The 18,024-nt window shown below is 44.3% G+C and overlaps 1 long non-coding RNA gene across 3 annotated transcripts; it reads left to right on the top strand.

Annotated features, from left to right (window-relative positions):
• The first annotated feature begins 12,231 nt into the window (after positions 1-12,231).
• LOC119141929 lies at positions 12,232-17,114 on the top strand. 3 transcript variants are annotated; one of them, XR_005102089.1, is made up of 2 exons: positions 12,232-12,574; positions 14,100-17,114. It is a non-coding gene; the product is annotated as an uncharacterized LOC119141929 (long non-coding RNA). The 3 variants fall into 3 exon arrangements; XR_005102090.1 differs by having other exon boundaries at positions 12,232-12,544; XR_005102088.1 differs by lacking the exon at positions 12,232-12,574 and adding an exon at positions 12,904-13,269.
• Positions 17,115-18,024: the final 910 nt, after the last annotated feature.

Below are 18,024 nucleotides of genomic sequence, written 5' to 3' on the forward strand. Positions count from 1 at the left end.
GCAACAGCAGTGTTGATTCAAGTTTTGTTACATTTTATTTGGAAATTTATGGGCTGCATCTCACAGACTGTAAAGTTTATGAGCACAAGCACTGACATAAATTTTGCTGCAATATAAAACAGATTGAATAAGAAGCAAACACAAGTTTAAATACCAGCTAGTACTGAGAGACTCACATCAGCATTAGAGCACACTAGTGCATCGGTAAAGCTATAATAAGCAATAGACAGTATAATTATGTTTACCAAGGTACTTCAAATTGCTGAAATTTTCCCTGGCTGTCCATAAAATGTTGCAGCCTTTGCTTTAGGTTATAGCAAATCTCATCTAGAAGGAACCGGCTGAGACTATTCAGTTTCATGAACCACCTGTGGGAAAGCAGGCAGAACACCATTCTTTCATTCCCTTATTTCTAGGAATTAAAGATGACTATCTGGGAAAGTGCAGATTTTTTTTTCAAATGTTGCTCAAAGGAGAAATTGCAAGATAAAAGAAACATCCCTTACTAAGCACATAAGAAATGGATTTAGAAAATCCCATGTTCACACTGCTCCTGTACAAAATTTGACCTGCCGGGGCATTGGAAAAATCCTCAGGCATAAGTGTGTGTCTGTACGTATTTTCTGCCAAATACCAAACTTCAAAACTTCAAACTGAATGAGAATGGGACAAATCTAGACATGCTTTAGTATCCCTTTAACCCTTTAAAATCCTGGAGGCTCTGAAGAAAACATTTCCAGAGTAATAGACAAATCCCCTGGGGAAATGCCTGTTTCCTGTCAGGAAAACACCTGACAGGCCTTTTATGCCTTTTTTGTATGTAATACGTAATGAAAGACAGACCAGATATTCACAGGTGCTGTCTTCTCTCAGCATACATCTTACAGGTAAAATAAAAGGTTTTAAAAAATAAGGTGAGAGAAGAATGTACACTTAGGTTTAGGAAGGACCACTTCCTACCAAAGATCTTTGTCCTTTGGTAAATTGTAACGGAGTTAAGCCAGGAGAGACAGAGTTTACTGGTAAAGGCAGGAATTGCTTCACCAATGTGAGCTGACTCAAGAATCTAGATGTGGAAACAGGGACCACAGAACTGAAGGTAGTGCCTCTCTCACAGCTTCGTACCTCAAAGCCGTCTGCCCACTTGACAGGACACTGCAGAGAAAACCCATTATCCTGATCCTCTGCTAACGGCAGTGGAAAGCTTTCACAGAGCTTCCTGAGGATGATGCCTCACTGTGTTGTAACAGCAGATGTGGAGGCTTGACTCCACTCAGAAAGAGGCAGTCAGCTGGGAAAAGTCAACACAAACAGACATGCACCTCACCTGTGCGATTTATCCTGACTCTCTCGTAGCAGTCTTAACACCTTTGAAATTCTCCTTTGGGAATCACCACTGGGCTGGTGTGATGAGATGTGTGAGAGTCCTGGTGAGGCTGGAAACTCTCTAGGAAAAGGAACTAAGCTAAGAAAAGCGGACAAATGAAAATAAAATAGGTTGTGTCACCCCAGGAAGACAGCATAGAAGAGGTGGCTGGGAAAAGAAGTAGTACTTCCGACCCTCTGCACATGCACATGGCACAAAGTAGACCCATCCAAAACATAAAATTCAGGGGAAAAATAAGAACCACATCATTGCCAATGGTGAGTGTGAGTGTGAATCTCCTCAAATCCTGATGAGGCAACTAGTGCAAGTCTCAGGGAAGACCAATGGCAGATTAACAGACAATTGCATCAACTAGCCAAAGGGTAGGTACTAAAGAACTATTCCCATGGGATCAGTCAGCCAAACACAAGAGCTGGAAGAAGACTGGATCCCAGAGACAGACAAATACACCCCCCAAAAATGTCATCATCCTGCAGCCTGTAGTAAAAGTTCTATTTCTGCCAATGGCTCCTATAAAGACATTTTAACAAAACAGGAGGTTTATAATTTTCTTGGGTTTAAAAATGTTTGCAATTCAAATTGAGTACCAAATTTGTTTCTGCTTTTGAAATATGTATGTGCAGAGGCTGATGCTTTCAATTTTTCTATTTTCAGTCCACAGTTCATTTTTAGAACCTAACCTTTTGTTCTGAGCTGGGAAGGAAAAAAATAAAGCAGTGAAAATGCCCATAAGGCAGAAAAAAAAAAAAGAAAAAAAAAAAGAAAGGAAAAAAAAAAGATGTTGCCAAAACACCAGTTCTTGAGGAAAACCCAGAGTATCCCCAGCCCTTCCTCAAGCCTCCACGAGATGATGCCTATGACTTCGCCTGTGTCATTGTTTTAGCCCTCATCTCCTTCCTCACCGACTCCTATAGCTCTGCCCCTCAGCAGCCTTCTTCCCTGACCACATCACACTCTATTTCTACCTGTTCCCAAGATATTTGCAGGTTTCTGCAATGTGCAAAAGCCCCATAGCAGGCAGGCCAGCTCAAACTTTGGCTATCTACATTCACGATCATTGCATAGATCAGTGGAGACTGGCACAGTACGTTGGAAAATTTTATTGTTTAGAAAACACTGTCATCTTGAAACATCCCTGAGTGTCACAGGGAAAGGGGGAAATATTTCACAGGAAGAACACCAAATAAAGAAATCTGCTTTACACAAATGCACTCAAGCACTTCTGTGTACAATTGATGTCACTGTTGACAAGTTAAGCTGTTTATATTACAAGGGAAATAAAGGAGAGCAGGTTTTCACTTGCAACTGGAGTTTAGCTTGATTCCAGGATAATATCATGGACCAAAGAAGTTTCTCACTTTTGCTTCCTTAGTCACTCATTTCAAAAAACATTTCTGACAAGAAGACTGGTCACTCTTAGTTTACGGTGCAACACGCATATATAAATTTTGCAGGGCAACAGGTGCTGGCATTAGAAAGCTAGACTTTAGGTCACATCAAAATTTGGATATGCATAACTGCTGTAAATCACAGCTTGCTTTGGCCTTCCAGATTCGATTCAAACCCAGAAACTGCATCAAGAGCCACTTATTGCACATGGCTAAGAAACTACATTGGCTCTAAAGCACTTACCCAGCATGGTTTGAAAGAAGTAACATTGGCTAGGGATAGACCACATGCATGCACCACACATGGACTGTGATTACTCAAGTTCTTTCACTTAGAAGAACAGCAACTTTCACAGTCTCAACTCTTTCACAAAGGTACTGCCCAGACAATAAGTTCAGTCAGCTCATTTGCTGCTTTGCACATGCTGACTTAAAGCCTTTTGAAACCCAGGGGTTTGGCAGTGCAGCAATGCTGGTTGCTAAGCTGCATGTGTCTCCTCTAACATGCTAACTGGGTGACAACTGCACAAGTGGAGCAACCCACTGCTCCCCTCCTCTCCACAAGATCCCACACAGGCAACCAACCCTCCCAAAGGTAGCTCCGAGGGAGTGCAGTACTGCAGGCCATAATGTCATCCCAAAAGAGCAAGAACCTGGTGAAACCCAGTGTTTTCTTGCTAGTGAGCACCGTAAGATGACAAGTTGCACTGCTGTGTCACCAGAACTGAAAAATAATCAACAAAGTTACCTTTTAACTGAGGAAAATTCTGCCAGTGGAGTCAGACTGAGGAAAAGTGTTTCCAAACACTGTTTTTCTAGCAGAGGGGCATCTATTTCTCCAGCCATGTTCCCAACCACTTTCAGCTTTCTGAGCTGAAGGAGTCCCCCAGAAAAGCGCCTCTTTCTGTCGCTGGCCATCTTAAAGTTGTCCAGTTTCCTCTCTCAGCTGCACACTGAATTTCTCAGCAGAGTCAAGTGTAACCCTTACTGTCCATCTGCTAGAAAAGCACTGTTTTAAGGCAAAAACCAACCTTGCTGAGTTTTGCAAATACTTTTTTCTCCTCACGTATAGTCAAGCAACCTGAGCATATGGACAAGACATTTCAAGAGTGTTACAGTCAGGGCCAGGAAATGGCCTTTGTTTCTGTTCTGTGCAAAGTTCTGTCAACAGAACAGCCAGATTTTGTTGCTGGAAAGCACCACACCTGTAGGTTGTTTCTCCCATGGCACAACCTGACTACTGGTTCACAGTTTTCAGACGCATTAGGAAAGACTCCAGCACCTGGCATCTAGACACAACAGTTTCTGAAGAAGGATTTCCCAGTGTTTTGCTGAAACTTGCATATCATCCATCAGCATCTGTTTTTTAATCTACTACAGAAGCAGGCTCAAAGACCCTTTTATCAGTTCTTTCAGGTGGTTTATATGAACTTCAGAAAGTTTTGGGAAGTACATACATATTTCCCATTGATATATAGATGGATGAAAAGATGACTATTTTTTCACCAAACAACTCTCTAGCTACTTTTTTCCAAGTGAGATAAAACATGAGATCACCCAAAAGAACAGAATCTTTCTCTGTTGGTAGACTCCTGCACTGTAAAACTCTTGTGCAGATAGATACAGGTTTTGTACTTTGGTTGGCTTTCCTCCTGTGGTTTCAAAAGTTCCCAGTTTTCATATGATTAAAGCATGGAAGAGGATAGAAGCATTTTTTGTGTGTGTGTGTCTGAGTATTAGATGGTACATGTTTGAAAGGACTTCATAATCCTCTTCTCCCAACTTACAGACTCCACTTGCTGGTGCATGCACCACAGCAGATTTTCTTTGTAACCTCTTCTCATCTCTGCAGTATTTGCCCTTTTCTTTGTGTCACAACCATGCACAGAGGCTGCCTTATACTGCTTGTGTGAACACTGCAAGGAGAAGAGCAATAAGGCCATTCTGAATCACATGCCTGTAAATCCAACTCTATAGCACAGCACAACGCAGTTCATAAGGGAAATGAGGAGGTGTGCCTAATCACATGCATTTCTACATCTGTTTCTGGGATGTCATAGAGCCTTGTCATGGGGGGAGTAATAGAAACCGTGAACCTGACTACCATCAAAAAAATGCCTATGAAGAATTACGATTCAGCTTATTAATTCTCAGAGGCTTGGGAATTGCAAAAGAGCAGATGCTGTAATGAAAAGGCTGTGACTGTGAATTCATCAAAGCAGTACCACTACCCATCCAACATCTTTAAAGAAAGCCAACTGGACAGAGAAAGAACAATCTGGTACCTAAAAATTTGTCTGTTGAGCCCTAAGTATGACTTTTGGAGGAGGGAAGGAAATCTTAATATACCTATACATGTACACTGGTCACTTAATGAATGTAAGAGAGGATTTATGGTGCTGTTACAGCTCTTTTTCAGTCACTTAAAGGAAAATGCCTTTGTTACTGTGAGACAAATGCGGCTGAAAACTGAGCAGAAAATTATAGAATCAGCCATAATAGCTTTGGAGAGTGGGGAATTCACAGCATTAGATTTTAGAATTCTGGAAGCCTTTATGATCTGGAGGCAAGGTTACCATTTTTCTGTTATATCAACAAAGAAATGATCACAAAGTGTTGAACACTAAATGCAACTCTAGGCCATCAGCTTTTCAAGGTAGCAATCATTACTTTTTCCTGCCTGTATAGCCTCTACTATAATGAAGCCTTCACTCTATTAGTCACACCTAAAACTTTCTGCTGCCACTGATGATTGCACTAGACTTTTGGCCAAATTCTGTATTATGAGAAAAGTTTAATGTCATATTCTTGGGGCAAGAATGGTACAGGAAGGTTTCATGCAAGATATACTGTTTCCTGAACAGCAGCTGCTGCAAGCAGCCCAGGAGGGCAAGAACAATTGAGGCAGTTTTAGGGCAGATGGAATAAGCTGTCATGATGGGCAATGCCGAATGTAAAAACTACTCTTGATGCAACTCCGCAATTAATACCCAAGTCATACCTCCCGAGCATGTGTTTATTTGTGCACGGGGAGAGAATAAGCTTGCGCTATAAAAAGAAGCTTGCACTGCCATGGATCATTTTTTCTACCTGCCAGAGTATTTCTGCACCTATCAAACACCATCACAGCTGGGCATAAACATCCTTACCTCTATGAGTCTATCATCAATTCTCCTCTGCCAAAGCAGATTTGAGCAGATTTGACTTTGATTTGAGGCTCAATAAACATAACCTGGCTGTTTGCTTTTATGCTGCTGCTTCTCTTATTTATGAATCATCAACAAGGAGGTGGAAATTCTTATTTCTCCACTTTCTGCATTAGTTTAGCCAAATGTCACACTATGGATACCAGTGTGTCCTTCCTGAAAAGCAGCATTCTGTCACTAGTTCTCCCATTATCTCTAAACATCTTTCTGTTCCTCGCCTAAGTTCCCTCATGCAACCTTTTCTTTCAGTCTTCTGCCATTCATAGCAGAGAGCTGAAAGCTCCTCTGTTTCTTTTTGCCCAAAGCTCTAAAGGGCAATGAAGAGCCTATGTGGCTTCTTCTTCTTCTGTTTTTCCTTTCCAGCATGGGCCCAGATAAATCTATATTTACCTGACATGGTTAACATGTCCAGATTCTGCTGCTGACTGGGAACATCTCTAGGGACTATCAGATGACCAACAGCCAAAGCCATGATATCTGGGGAGCCACAGACCTGCAGTACGCTGTCTCTATCAGGCAAACTAGCAGAAAATCTTCTCGTGAGCAGAGCTGGTAGGCACATGGACAACCCAGAAGTACTGAGGATGGGTCATAGTGGTGTTTGTGAAGGAAACCTGTGCCTTACAAACCCATTGGTGTTCTTGGCATGGCTTGGAAAACATGCCAGCTTGAAACAGTTTGAATGGCTTTCAACGCAGGTTTCAAGAGACATGAATCTACCATGGGATAACAGGTTAAAGTCCTCATACAGACTTAAACACATGGTTGAAAGAGAAAAGCTGAAGAGCAGAAGAAAGCAGTATTTTTTTCCAAGAGAGGAAAATCTCCAGAGAGAGGTGCAGTAGTGATCTTTGCTGTTCAACATAACCTCAAATAAGCTATAAAAGGTCAGTAGAGAAGTAGGCAGGTTAGAGACTTCCGTAGCTTCATCAGTTATCCAGAAAAGATCTGACTGTGCATAAGTAAATGGTAATACTGAGTGACTACGCTACAAAACTGAAGATTAATTTCCATGTAGATAAGCATAAAGTGATGCACACAGGGGAGCAAATGTCACTGATTTCATTTATAAAATGATGATATCTGAGTTAATTATGACCACAGAGCAATGAGATCTTGAGTGATGATATATCAAAAACACCAGCTCTGTGCTCAGCAGTAGTCAAAAATATCATATATTCAGAATTATTAGAAAAGGGGTAGAAGACACTGAGAGAACATCATCATTATCTTCCTGTATAAGTGAATAAAACTTGAATGCTCTGTACAATCTTTTTTTTTTTTTTTTCTGGCACTCAAGAAAATATAATGGATTCACAAAAGGTGCTAAGACAGCAAGAGGGATAAACAGATGTCTGAGACAATTTCTGCCTAAGGAATATCTCCCAAAAATGGTTGGAACAGATGGAGGGGATTGCGACATTGGCTGGAAGTACTACAATACAGAACCAAGGAATGATAAGCTACATGAAGTGCCAAGAAGCTCAGAGAGAATGACCACAAAATATTCATTCAGCTGTCTCCTCTGGTAAAAAGTTTGGGACATCAGATATATGTATCCATTGTAAGTTCAAAGTGACTTCTGAAACGTGTGGGTCATCTGTACGACTCCCTGCTGCAGAATGCCAGAGGTTTACACAAGTTCAAAAAAAACCCTGGAGAAATTCACCAATACCAATCAGTCCAGGGCAGCTAACTTAGATCTGTCATCTGCAAGAGCCCAGAAGAGAGTGCTAGGAAAGAATCATGCTTGACCCATTCTCACACATGTCTCTTGGTATCAGCTGCTGACCAGGATACTGGGCCAGAGCCAGACCTTTGGTCTAATTTAGGTCAGTTGAACTTAGCTTCTTAGGTTTTCATGCTGACAAAACTGTAAAGCTTATACGAGGAGCAAAGCAATACCATTCTTACAACAGGATGAGGGGTTTGGATCTGTCACAGCCCATTAGCAAGTTCCAAATTATTACCTCTGTCCTTATGCCCTATCTAAAGCTGAAGTTGAAATTGTTTTAACTGGTGGATAAGCAGAAGCTGCAAGGATAACAAACTACAATGACAAACCCATAGTTAGAAAAGTATATAACTATATAACTATAGTCTAACTGCAGACTATATCTTGCTTCCCTGACCTGTTAAATGTTGTCAATGCATTTATTCCTTATGCATCAGCATAGCACAGTATCTTAGAGAAGGGGGTACAGAACATGAAGCAGAGCTAATAGCTGAAGGAAGGAGGAGTTTACAGGGTTAAATAACTTCAGTAACACTGATGTCATTCTTTGCAGCATGTTATCTAGGCCGTGTGCAAACCTAATTACGGAGTATGACTGTAAAGCCTAGGCATGCTGGAATACTAGCACCTGCCAAAATCAATGATGTCAAAAGGTGGACATAATTAAAAACAATGTAATTGTAACCCTGCCAAGAATCAGGTCTGGCACGCTGTACTAAACAACTTAGAACAGAGCTGTTCCAATGGGTTCATCAGCATCCTAACTAAGCCATGGCCATTTCCTAAGGTTTGTAATTACTGCAATCATGTAATGCTGTTTTCCTCTTATTCACTCTTTCCTCTAAAGAAACAAGTGCTTGATTCCATTTAACCTCAAAGTGCCCAAGTTCAATGTCTTTTAAGTAATTTTTGGCTATAGTCTGACCACAAATACCTCCCCCCTTGCTATGCACCCCATTTCCACTAGAAGTTTCAAAATCTTACTTGGATTGTTTTAACTTGTGCCAGAGATAGGCTTAAAGCAGAAGTAGATGCTGTGAGCAGCTGAGGTCTTTAGCAGTTTCTTCATCTTTTTTCTTTCCATTTTCAGGTGCCTTTTATGCTGCCTTTTGTTAGTAGTAACGGACAAATCATAGCATATATTATCATATCATGAGGGAGGCAGAAATCTTTACTTCTTCTAGCTGAACCAGGAAAATCTCCTTTTCTCCCTCTCAGAGTTTCTACCTTCCAGAGGGAGCGGGGAAGCACATCCAAGCAACTCTCATCCGCATGCTAACAAATTAAATTCACTTACCAGACAGAAGAATCACAACCTGCACAGGCCACAGGGTATCTTCCAAAGCCCCCCTGCAGAGTTATCAGTGAAATATGTAATTTACCCTTATCCATAATGCTGCCCTGCACACACACATAGTGCAATGAATCTGAGGGATCAGACTGCTGTGTTAGCGTCCTTGCAGGGAGGGGAAAATTAAAATTCTTCCCTGCTTATATGTCTACCAAGATTTCCAAGGAGCCTTCAGTCTACCTCCCTTTGCCCAGTTCCAGAAGAGCCATCCCAGGCAGCCCTCTCCAACTTCTTGGTCTCAGGAGCCTTACATATGCAGGGCAGAGCTGCTGGTGACTAACCAAAGTGTTTGCAAGAGGAATCATACAGCTTGTGGCTCCATACGTTAGGCTGCATACCAAGCATCATGCCACATTACATTGCTGTGAACTCTTCTTTTGGATCATAATGTAATTTGTTCCCCATGGAGACAGAGAAGCAGGCAGGCAGTGACCTGCAACAGCCTCCTCCGAAACCTCTTCCCAGCCTCTGGGCTCCAAGGCTGGTCCTCCAGACCTGAAGAATACCAACGGCAGCCATGTCTCCGTAAGGTGGAATGGGCTGCTTCTGTAGAAGATGTCAATTAACAGTTTATGACATCATCAGCATGGCAGGAGAGAGGGGGGTGGGGGTGAAAATTTATGAGATTTAAAGCCAGTTAGAGCTTAGTGCAGTGTTGATATCCAACCCTTTGTCCCCCTCCCTGCAGACTCTGGAAAGATTTCATTCTGTACCAGCCCAAAGAGGCACGATTTGCTTACCGTGTGTGACAAAGTTTCAGTGGATTCAGAGCAAAAAATAAATTCATGTTTTAGAACAGCTGGACCCAAAGGATGTTCCTCCCCAGCTCTTCCCAAGTCTTTTCCATCCCCACCGGGGTCAATTTCACTAGCCAGAGCTTCTCTGTGACGTGAAAACAACCTTGCTGTCTTTCTGGAGGTGGAATAAGAAGGTGCTGGCATGCCCCACTGCAGATTGCTGCTGGTTTGGCCACACTGCTCAGCCAAACCTGACATCACTGAATTGCTCTATTAGCCAAAAACCATGTTGGGATTTCAGATGCTCCAAGTCAAGGGTCCATCAAGGAATTGCCAGAGAACTGTGAAATAACAGTATTTTGTTCAGAGCCACACCACATGATTAGACCTATCTGTAAAATCCATGCCCTGTTCAAGGGAACATGCATGCAGATGTGTGCCAGAGATACCACTTCCCCAAAATTTCTGGATTTATTCTGTCATAATGATTCTCTCTCTCTCTCTCTCTCTCTCTCCCTCCCCCTAGCAGGCAGCTGTCAACAGCTCAAACACTCGTCTGCCATTAACCCTCACTGTAACCAATCTCTTTACCCATTTCTCTGGTGAGGAAACAGGGCTTCGAACAAAAGTACTCAAAACCCTTCACCAGTAGTTACTGACTTTGCAGATTTAGTAAACAGTGGTTGTTTCTGCCCCAAAGCAGTCTGCTGGTCAAAAGCAGAAAAGATTTGTCCTTCCCTTCTCTGAGCTTTTGTCTTCGTCTCTTGTCCAGGCTGAGACGCAGTCAGGCTCCATAGAAAATGTAAGGATCCCATCCACTCTATTGCAAATTCCATACAAGAACATGGAGTAGAAGACAAACACTATTCCTAGCCAGAAAAAAAAAAATCTTATCTGTAGATCTATGAACAGTATGTTTTAGTTCAAAGTCTAGTGTAACTTTACGTAACAAACAGGTTCTTCCCATTCATTTTCTAGAGCTTGGCAGTGCATTAAAAATTATCTACTCTGATACTCTATTCTTACAAGGCATAAAGTAATAAATCATAGAGAAATAAGGACAAAAAAATAAATCAAAAGATGTAGTGGTACTTTCCTCTGTATAAAATCATCTGCATGACTTCCTTGGTCCCGATAGGCTAAAAAGTTTAATTAAAAAAGAACACACTTATCAGACCAGTTGCCGAAAACCCATTTTAGCATGCGTTCCAAGGTACAATCTTGGTCTCCTGGGGCAACTGGAATTGACTTTTTCTGACCCGACTTCTGGAAGCGGGCTAAGCAAAGCACAGGTACACAGGAGTTACACCAAAGAAGGTGTATGTAGGAAGTGTGCAGTGACATTCTCTGCATTAATTAAGTAATGAGACAAGGGCTTGCACTCTCAGAAAAGGTAAATACATGACAAGTCTGCCAGAAAACAAATCTAGATTACTGAACGTTCTTATGCATTGAATTAACAGGTGGTTTAGTACGCTCTGTAGCATTACACAGAGTAGAAGTTTTCTGAATATTTATAAGGGTGGGTTTCAGTTTTGGGTTGTTTTGGTTGTTTTTTTTTTATTACCCACCCAAACTACACTGCTGCCGTTCGGCTGTGGGGCTGCGGTCCGCAGAACGGGGTAGCGGCATTTCAGCGAGCACCAAGCCGTGTCGCCGCCGAAGCCGTGTCGCCGATGCACTTTGGGCAATTTTGCCAGCTGGGACCGGTCCCGAGTACAAGCCAAAGGCAACGGGGGGCAGCTGCCCCCACCCGCAGCGGCCAGTGCCCGCAGCGCAGCCGGGGACCCGCGGGCGCCCGTTACCCTTCTCAGCCGGTGCCGCAGCGGCGGGCAGCGCGCGATCGCCACCGGGCGGCGCCAGAGACCGGCGGCGGCGAGCCCCGCCCCCCCCCTCCCCCTCCCGCCTCCCTCCGGGCGTTTGATTCCCCTTGCGAGCGGCGGCCGCTGCGGCTGCGGCTGCGCCGGGCGGGAGGCGGGGGGGGCGGCGGGGCGGCGTGCGGAGGTACGGCGTGCGGGGGGGCTGCGGGGGTGCAGGGGTGTGCGGGGGTACGGGGTGGAGGGGTGCGGGGTGCGGGAGGGTGCGGGAGTGCGGGGTGCGGTGTGCAGAGGTGCGGTGTGCGGGGCTGCGGGGTGTGGGGTGCAGGGGTGCGGGGGTGCGGGGTGCTAGGGTGCGGGATGGGGGGGTACTGGGTGCGGCGGTGCGGGGTGCGGGGTGCGGGGGTACGGGGTGCGGGGTGCTAGGGTGCGGGGTGAGGAAGTGCGGGGGTGCGGGGGTACGGGGTGCGGGGTGCGGGGGGGTGCGGGGGTACGGGGTGCGGGGGGGGGTGCGGGGTGCGGCGGTGCGTTGTGCGGGCGTGCGGAGGTGCGGGGGTGCAGGAGTGCGGGCTGCGGGCGTGCGGGGGTGCGGACACTGCTCCAGCGCGCAGCGAGCACCGAGCTGGTGCGGGGCGAGTGGCGCCGGTGCCGTTGCGGCTGCTGTGCGGCACGGGCGGCCGGTGCAGGCGGAGGAGCAGCCGCCCTGCGAGGCAGGAGCCTTGCTCCAGCTCCGCGGGGAGAGCCCGAGGCGGAGGATTCCCCAGGTCCGCCCAGGGCGATTCCTGCGGCGCGGCAGGTGGGGAAGGCGGGCGGCTCACCGCGCTGCGGCTGCTGAAACAGCCCCGCTCTTCCGAGGGGCGGTGTGGGGATGCGCGAGAACTGCAAGGGATGGATATGGAGCAAGAACGACTGAAGAGTCTTAAGTAACTAAAGGCTAAGCTAAAAACTAAAAGGTAAATAATTAACTCTCTTGGATCACCTTTTTGCCTAACAAAAGGTGTTTAATAAAAAGGTGATCCAAAAGAGTTAATTATTTGGCAGCCTGTTTTTTAGACTAAGACAAACCACATGATACAAACATCTCCGAGTAATGACGTGGGGTCTTCAAAAAATGACCCTTCCCTTCTGGATCAATTTTTAAAAAGTCTTTGATCTTTAAAAGTTTTGAACTTTAAAAGTTTTTGTATCACCTTTTTGAAAGGTGATCCAAAAGGGAAGGGTCATTTTTTGAAGACCCCATATCATTACTTAGAGATGCTTGTATCATGTGGTTTGTCTTAGTCTAAAAAACAGGCTGCCAAAAGAAATATGTTCCTACTGCTACGGCTCAGCTAGGAAATCCTCAGCAGCAGTCAATATTGGCAGGTCAGGGAACGCAGAAGAAATAGTAACACAGAAACTAGGTGCAGAACTACCGGTTTCAACTGCCTTTCCAAAAGAAATCTAACACATTTTTTTTGTTCAAGTAACTGATGACAATACTACGGCAGATTCGAATGAATGAAATGGCCTGGAAACCAAGATCAGAAAAAATGCTCACGCCAGTGATGCATCAGTGTCATTAGGGCTGATTTACCCACCTGCCTCTACACACAGAAAGCAACACTAACCCACAGGCACAGGGACATGGGGGAAATCTGTCTGCAAGGTCAGTTCACATACAAACCTCCCGGGGTACTTATGTTGGAGACTCTGACTGAGGCATCTTAAGGCTTTGCAGCCATAGTCTGGAAAACACAGGCAGTCTGTATGGAATGGAGAAGATGCAAATCTGCAATGACAGAGGAGTTTTACTCAACCTGCACCTGCCGGCTGGCCAGGCCCTGGCACTCTCTGCACAGTGACATTGGCTGCCGATGGCACCAAGCTGCTGGGCAATTGCACAGATGCTCAAGTCAAAGACCCGTTTTCTTCTGAAAATCTAAAGTAGACACATGTCAGTTGGCTTACCAAAGCACAGCACCACCTAAAGAATAGCTGTCTAAAAGACAAGGTAAAGTGAGGAAAGGAAAAAAGGACAAGTCCTTCTGCAATTTAGTAAACTTTGGTTACTTAAAAAAAGTGCTGCTGCAAGTGGCCTCAGAGTTACTAAGAAACATAGCAGATGACTCCAGAGTTCAAAAGCTGTATTATGAGCAACCTGCTGGTGCCTTCCCTCTAGCAGACACGTGTTAGCTGTTTACCATCAAGCTACAGGGAGAGATCAAACAGGCAGAGATGACCACAGAGATGCCTGTTTGGTGTTTGATTGGTTTGGGGAATACTAAAGCTTATCTCAGTGGCCCACAAAAGAAGAAGCTGTGAAATAAATGAGCCCTGGGTCTGAAGCAAAATTTCTTCCCTCTCTCAGACAGAATCTAAGTCAGTGTCTGATGTCTTGCAGATTTTGCAGTGCTTTGTTGCATCTCCCATGTAATAGTACTGGACAGTACCACCAGATCGCCATGAAAACCCTAAAATATATCTTTGATTTCGCAGGTGTCAGTACCTCATGAGCATTCCTGACGGTTCTGAAGATGGTTTTTGCAGAGAAGATGAGAAGGCTGTCCAGAAGCTGAGGCCTTAGAACAAAAACCTAGGATGTTCACATGCCATCTCTGTGTTGTAGCTTCTGAAACAGGAAAAGCTGTTCGAAGGTACTGCAGGAAGGGTTCTGAAAGATATGTGCTCTGGGAGAGGTTCTGGGGGGTAGGGAGTAGAAGAAACCAGTGATTCTTTCTGCCATTACATGTCCTTTGCTAAAGCTTGAACAGAAGTGACACCACCCGACCATTCTGGTTCAGAGTTCACTACACTAAAGGTAACAGCCTTGGTGATTAGGGCATATGCTCCATCCCACTGTTCTGTCAGATTATCTGTCTGTTTGTGTATTTATCTTACTGCAGAGCAGACCTGACGTCTCATTGCTTTCAGACAGTGCCACTTCCCGGTTCAATTGAACCACTGCACTTCTTCAACCACTGATTTGTAAGAAAAGCTAGAATGTGGACGAGACATTTTGTTCCAGGCAGGAATCAGTTCAGGAACCTGGCTTGCACTACTCTAATGAGCTAAAGCCCTAGGTCTGCAAGTGAGGGTGCTTGAACCAGGAGAACTCTCACAATCTGTTCATATCCTGAGGGAAGTTTCACTAACTGTTTTGGGAGCACCCCAGCCAGTTCTAAATCCTCCATTTGCCCTTCCTGACTAAAGCAGCTTAACAGCCACTAAGCTACAGCATGCTTCAAATGTCCCCAGCTAGCGCACCAGGACAGATGGGAGAGCCTCTACTCATTACAAAGCTAATGTATTACTAGATGAGCCTCCTAAATTTTACATCCTTCTACTATGTCCTCATCATTTCAGATGTTCCTCCAGAAAGTTAAATAAAATTCCCAACAATAAAATTCCCAGAAATTGCTGCTGGCTTTCCATAGCTGAGTGCATTGCATACATCTAAACTGAATGTTTCCTAGGGCCAAGAGTTAATTTACTTCAGGTATTAGCTGTGAAATCTCACAGAATCCTGTAGTCCTTCGATGTCTTTCTAAAGCAGGCAATGATCAGCTGCAGGTTTAAAAAATAAATATTTGAATGTGAAGGGACACCATGAACGTTTAATCACTTGCATGCGTTCTTGTTAGGGTACTACAGATATTTGGAGAACAATAATCTCTGTCTTTCTCCAAGTGTAAGATAGATGGTGGTAATGAAACTGCAGTGGGTGGGTATTAAAAATAACCTCCCTGCAGAGATTTTTAGAATGGTTTATGTGACTTTCACACAGCTTTCTCTAGTACTCTTTATAACCAGCCCAGCCACCTGAGGTGCCCTTGAAATATCTCATTATGTCAGCACGTAGCATTCTGCATTCACTGCTGGTGTCCTCAGGCACGAAGCAGTTAAAAGACATCTTCCTGCAAAGAGTAGTACTTTTGGCTTTAGGTTATGTTCCAGAAAGCCCAGGAAAGCCTGGAAGAGCTCCAAAATGATCCAAAGCTCCAGGACTAACCTGAGTTACACCCACAATCAGTTTCTGTGGCAGTTGGAAAAGCTCAGCTTCACTTAACTATGTCCAAGCTTACTGCCAAGCAGCAGATCATGAGAGCTCTGCTTGTTCTGTCCTCAGCCCCATTAATTCTGTCCAATACTGTAATCAGTGAGCCAAGCCCATTGAAATACCTTCATGCCCACAGACTGCACAAAAAAACCCATGGCTGGATGAGGGAAGTTTTACAAAATGTCAGGAATAATGCAAGGCTGACCAGGCTGAAGGGAAGACATCAAAATTCACATTAAACTGAGCTCAGCTTTTGTTGCACTACCTGGACTAGGATGCATTCCACTGAACCCACAGTTAGCTTAAGAAAATTGGCTTTTGAGGGTATGAGTAGAGACAGCCCCAGAGTGAAAATCCAGAGGAGGTATAGCATAAAAACAGCCATTAGTTTGAGTGCTCTATAAATGACAATCCTCCCTCCTGCCACACAACACAAACAATCCACCCCTGACTGTGACCTCACTTCCAGACCTCTAAAAAGCCTGGTGCTTTGAAAAGCCATCAGGTAGCTGCCACGCTGCTGTTAGCACACTCAAAGCCTGTGGGCAGCACAGCGTGTGCTTCCTTTCCCAGCTATAAGGAAAGCTTTCCATTATTCTTGCCCTGGAGAAATAGATTCCATCCCCAGCAAAGCTGAACACATGAGGAGAAGAATCTGTGCAAAGCAGTTATCAGACCTCAGGATGATCACCTATAGAGGCTTTCCAGAAAGTACTGCTCCTCATGCAGAAGTGAGCAGCACCACCACCACGTTTTAGAGAATTCAACCAGCATGGTATATGATGTCAGCACACCTGTGTCACCCTACTTCATCATATATCCTCCTGCAAGGTACTTGCCACCACCCCAGCAGCATTCAAGCTCTCTTCTTTTTCCCAGGAATCAAGGCACAGTCTTTTGTTTCTGTTTTGAGGAACACTCCTGTTGCTGGAGACCTGCAAGGTGTGGAGCTGAGGAGCACAGAAACCCTGAGCTCAGATACTTACAAGTGAGGAGGAAGGTGTCAGAAAGCTAAGGAACTTTCAGACAGCATCGCTTGGGGTTCGGTGATATGAGCAGATATCTAAAGTAATTTGATAGAAAAGCTGTGTGGGACAAACACAGCCAAAAGGCCAGTTGGCCCACCCAAGCCTATAGCTCTGCTTGAGACATTCATCTTAGATTATGCCAGATTGTGCCCAATTTCTGAGCTCTCCATTGGAGTGTAAGACCTTAGACATATGAAAGACACCTCTGGCAGCAAGCCAACAAGCTTCCAATCATCTTGATTGGTATGCAACATTTAGATTTAGCTCCTCGGGAATTTGTAATTAAGTTTATTTCCACCTATGACAGACTAGTCAATGTTAAAGATTCTTTCCCTCAAACAAGTGATTGTTGTAATTAAAAGGTTTCCAAATAGCTGTGTAATGAGGCAAACAATGCTAGTTTGCCCAAAGACATTGAAAAACTTTTTTGTTGTTGGTGTTGTGTTGTGTTTTTTTGAAAGATAGTCATGGGATGAGTCAGAAAGCTCTTACAATGTGTTTCACTCCATCTCACCGATGGGACAGTTGTTGCAGCTGAAAACAAACACATGCAGTAAATACCACTTTCACTGCCCGTGCTGTGAACTCCACCTAGTGCCATCTACATCCCTACAGGATCCTGGGTATCACAGTCTGAAAAGATGAAACACTGATGGCCAGAGCTAGAAGAATGTAGATGACTTTACTGGCAGGGGATGGGGGCAGGGTGGGTTCTGAATGTAAAGTTTTTATGATCTGAATGAAAACCTGGTGGGGAAGCCAGTCTGGAAAACACTCTCCTGCAGTCAGTCTGGGTGTCTAAGGTGATCTTCACTTCACTTATCATGGAGATTACCTCTTCAGCAGAGGAATAAGTGAAAAAACAGCCAGCAGGAATGACATGTATGCCTTTATTCATGAGGGTTTAACACAGCTCCAGTGAACTGGAGAGATTATTACAGCAGAAGCAACAGTAAAGGTTGTAAAAAGCATCAAGAAAGTTCACATATATGTAATCTGGATTAAACCTGCTAAAAGACAGCTCACATCCAGAGGTCTTGGCCAAACCACTGCTATTTTTTCATGTGGTACAGCCCAGTAAAAGGATCTTTTCCTCATACCTTTCTCTCCTGTGTTGCCTTTTCAGCGTTAATGTAATAGAATATTGGAACTTGACCAGTAAAATATTGCTCTAGAGAGACCTGTGAACTGTAAATCCAAGAATCCTAGGTGTCAACCGCCCATATTCCCCTGCTCTCCTAGAGCTGTTGCCTCGAGCACTTTAAATACTACGTTGTATGCAATAGCATACAAAAACCCTCAGAACCTTCCTGTCTTTGTAAATCTCTGACTCATT

This window comes from Falco rusticolus, chromosome Z (genome assembly GCF_015220075.1).
Source record: "Falco rusticolus isolate bFalRus1 chromosome Z, bFalRus1.pri, whole genome shotgun sequence".
In the NCBI taxonomy this organism is placed as follows: Eukaryota; Metazoa; Chordata; class Aves; order Falconiformes; family Falconidae; genus Falco; species Falco rusticolus.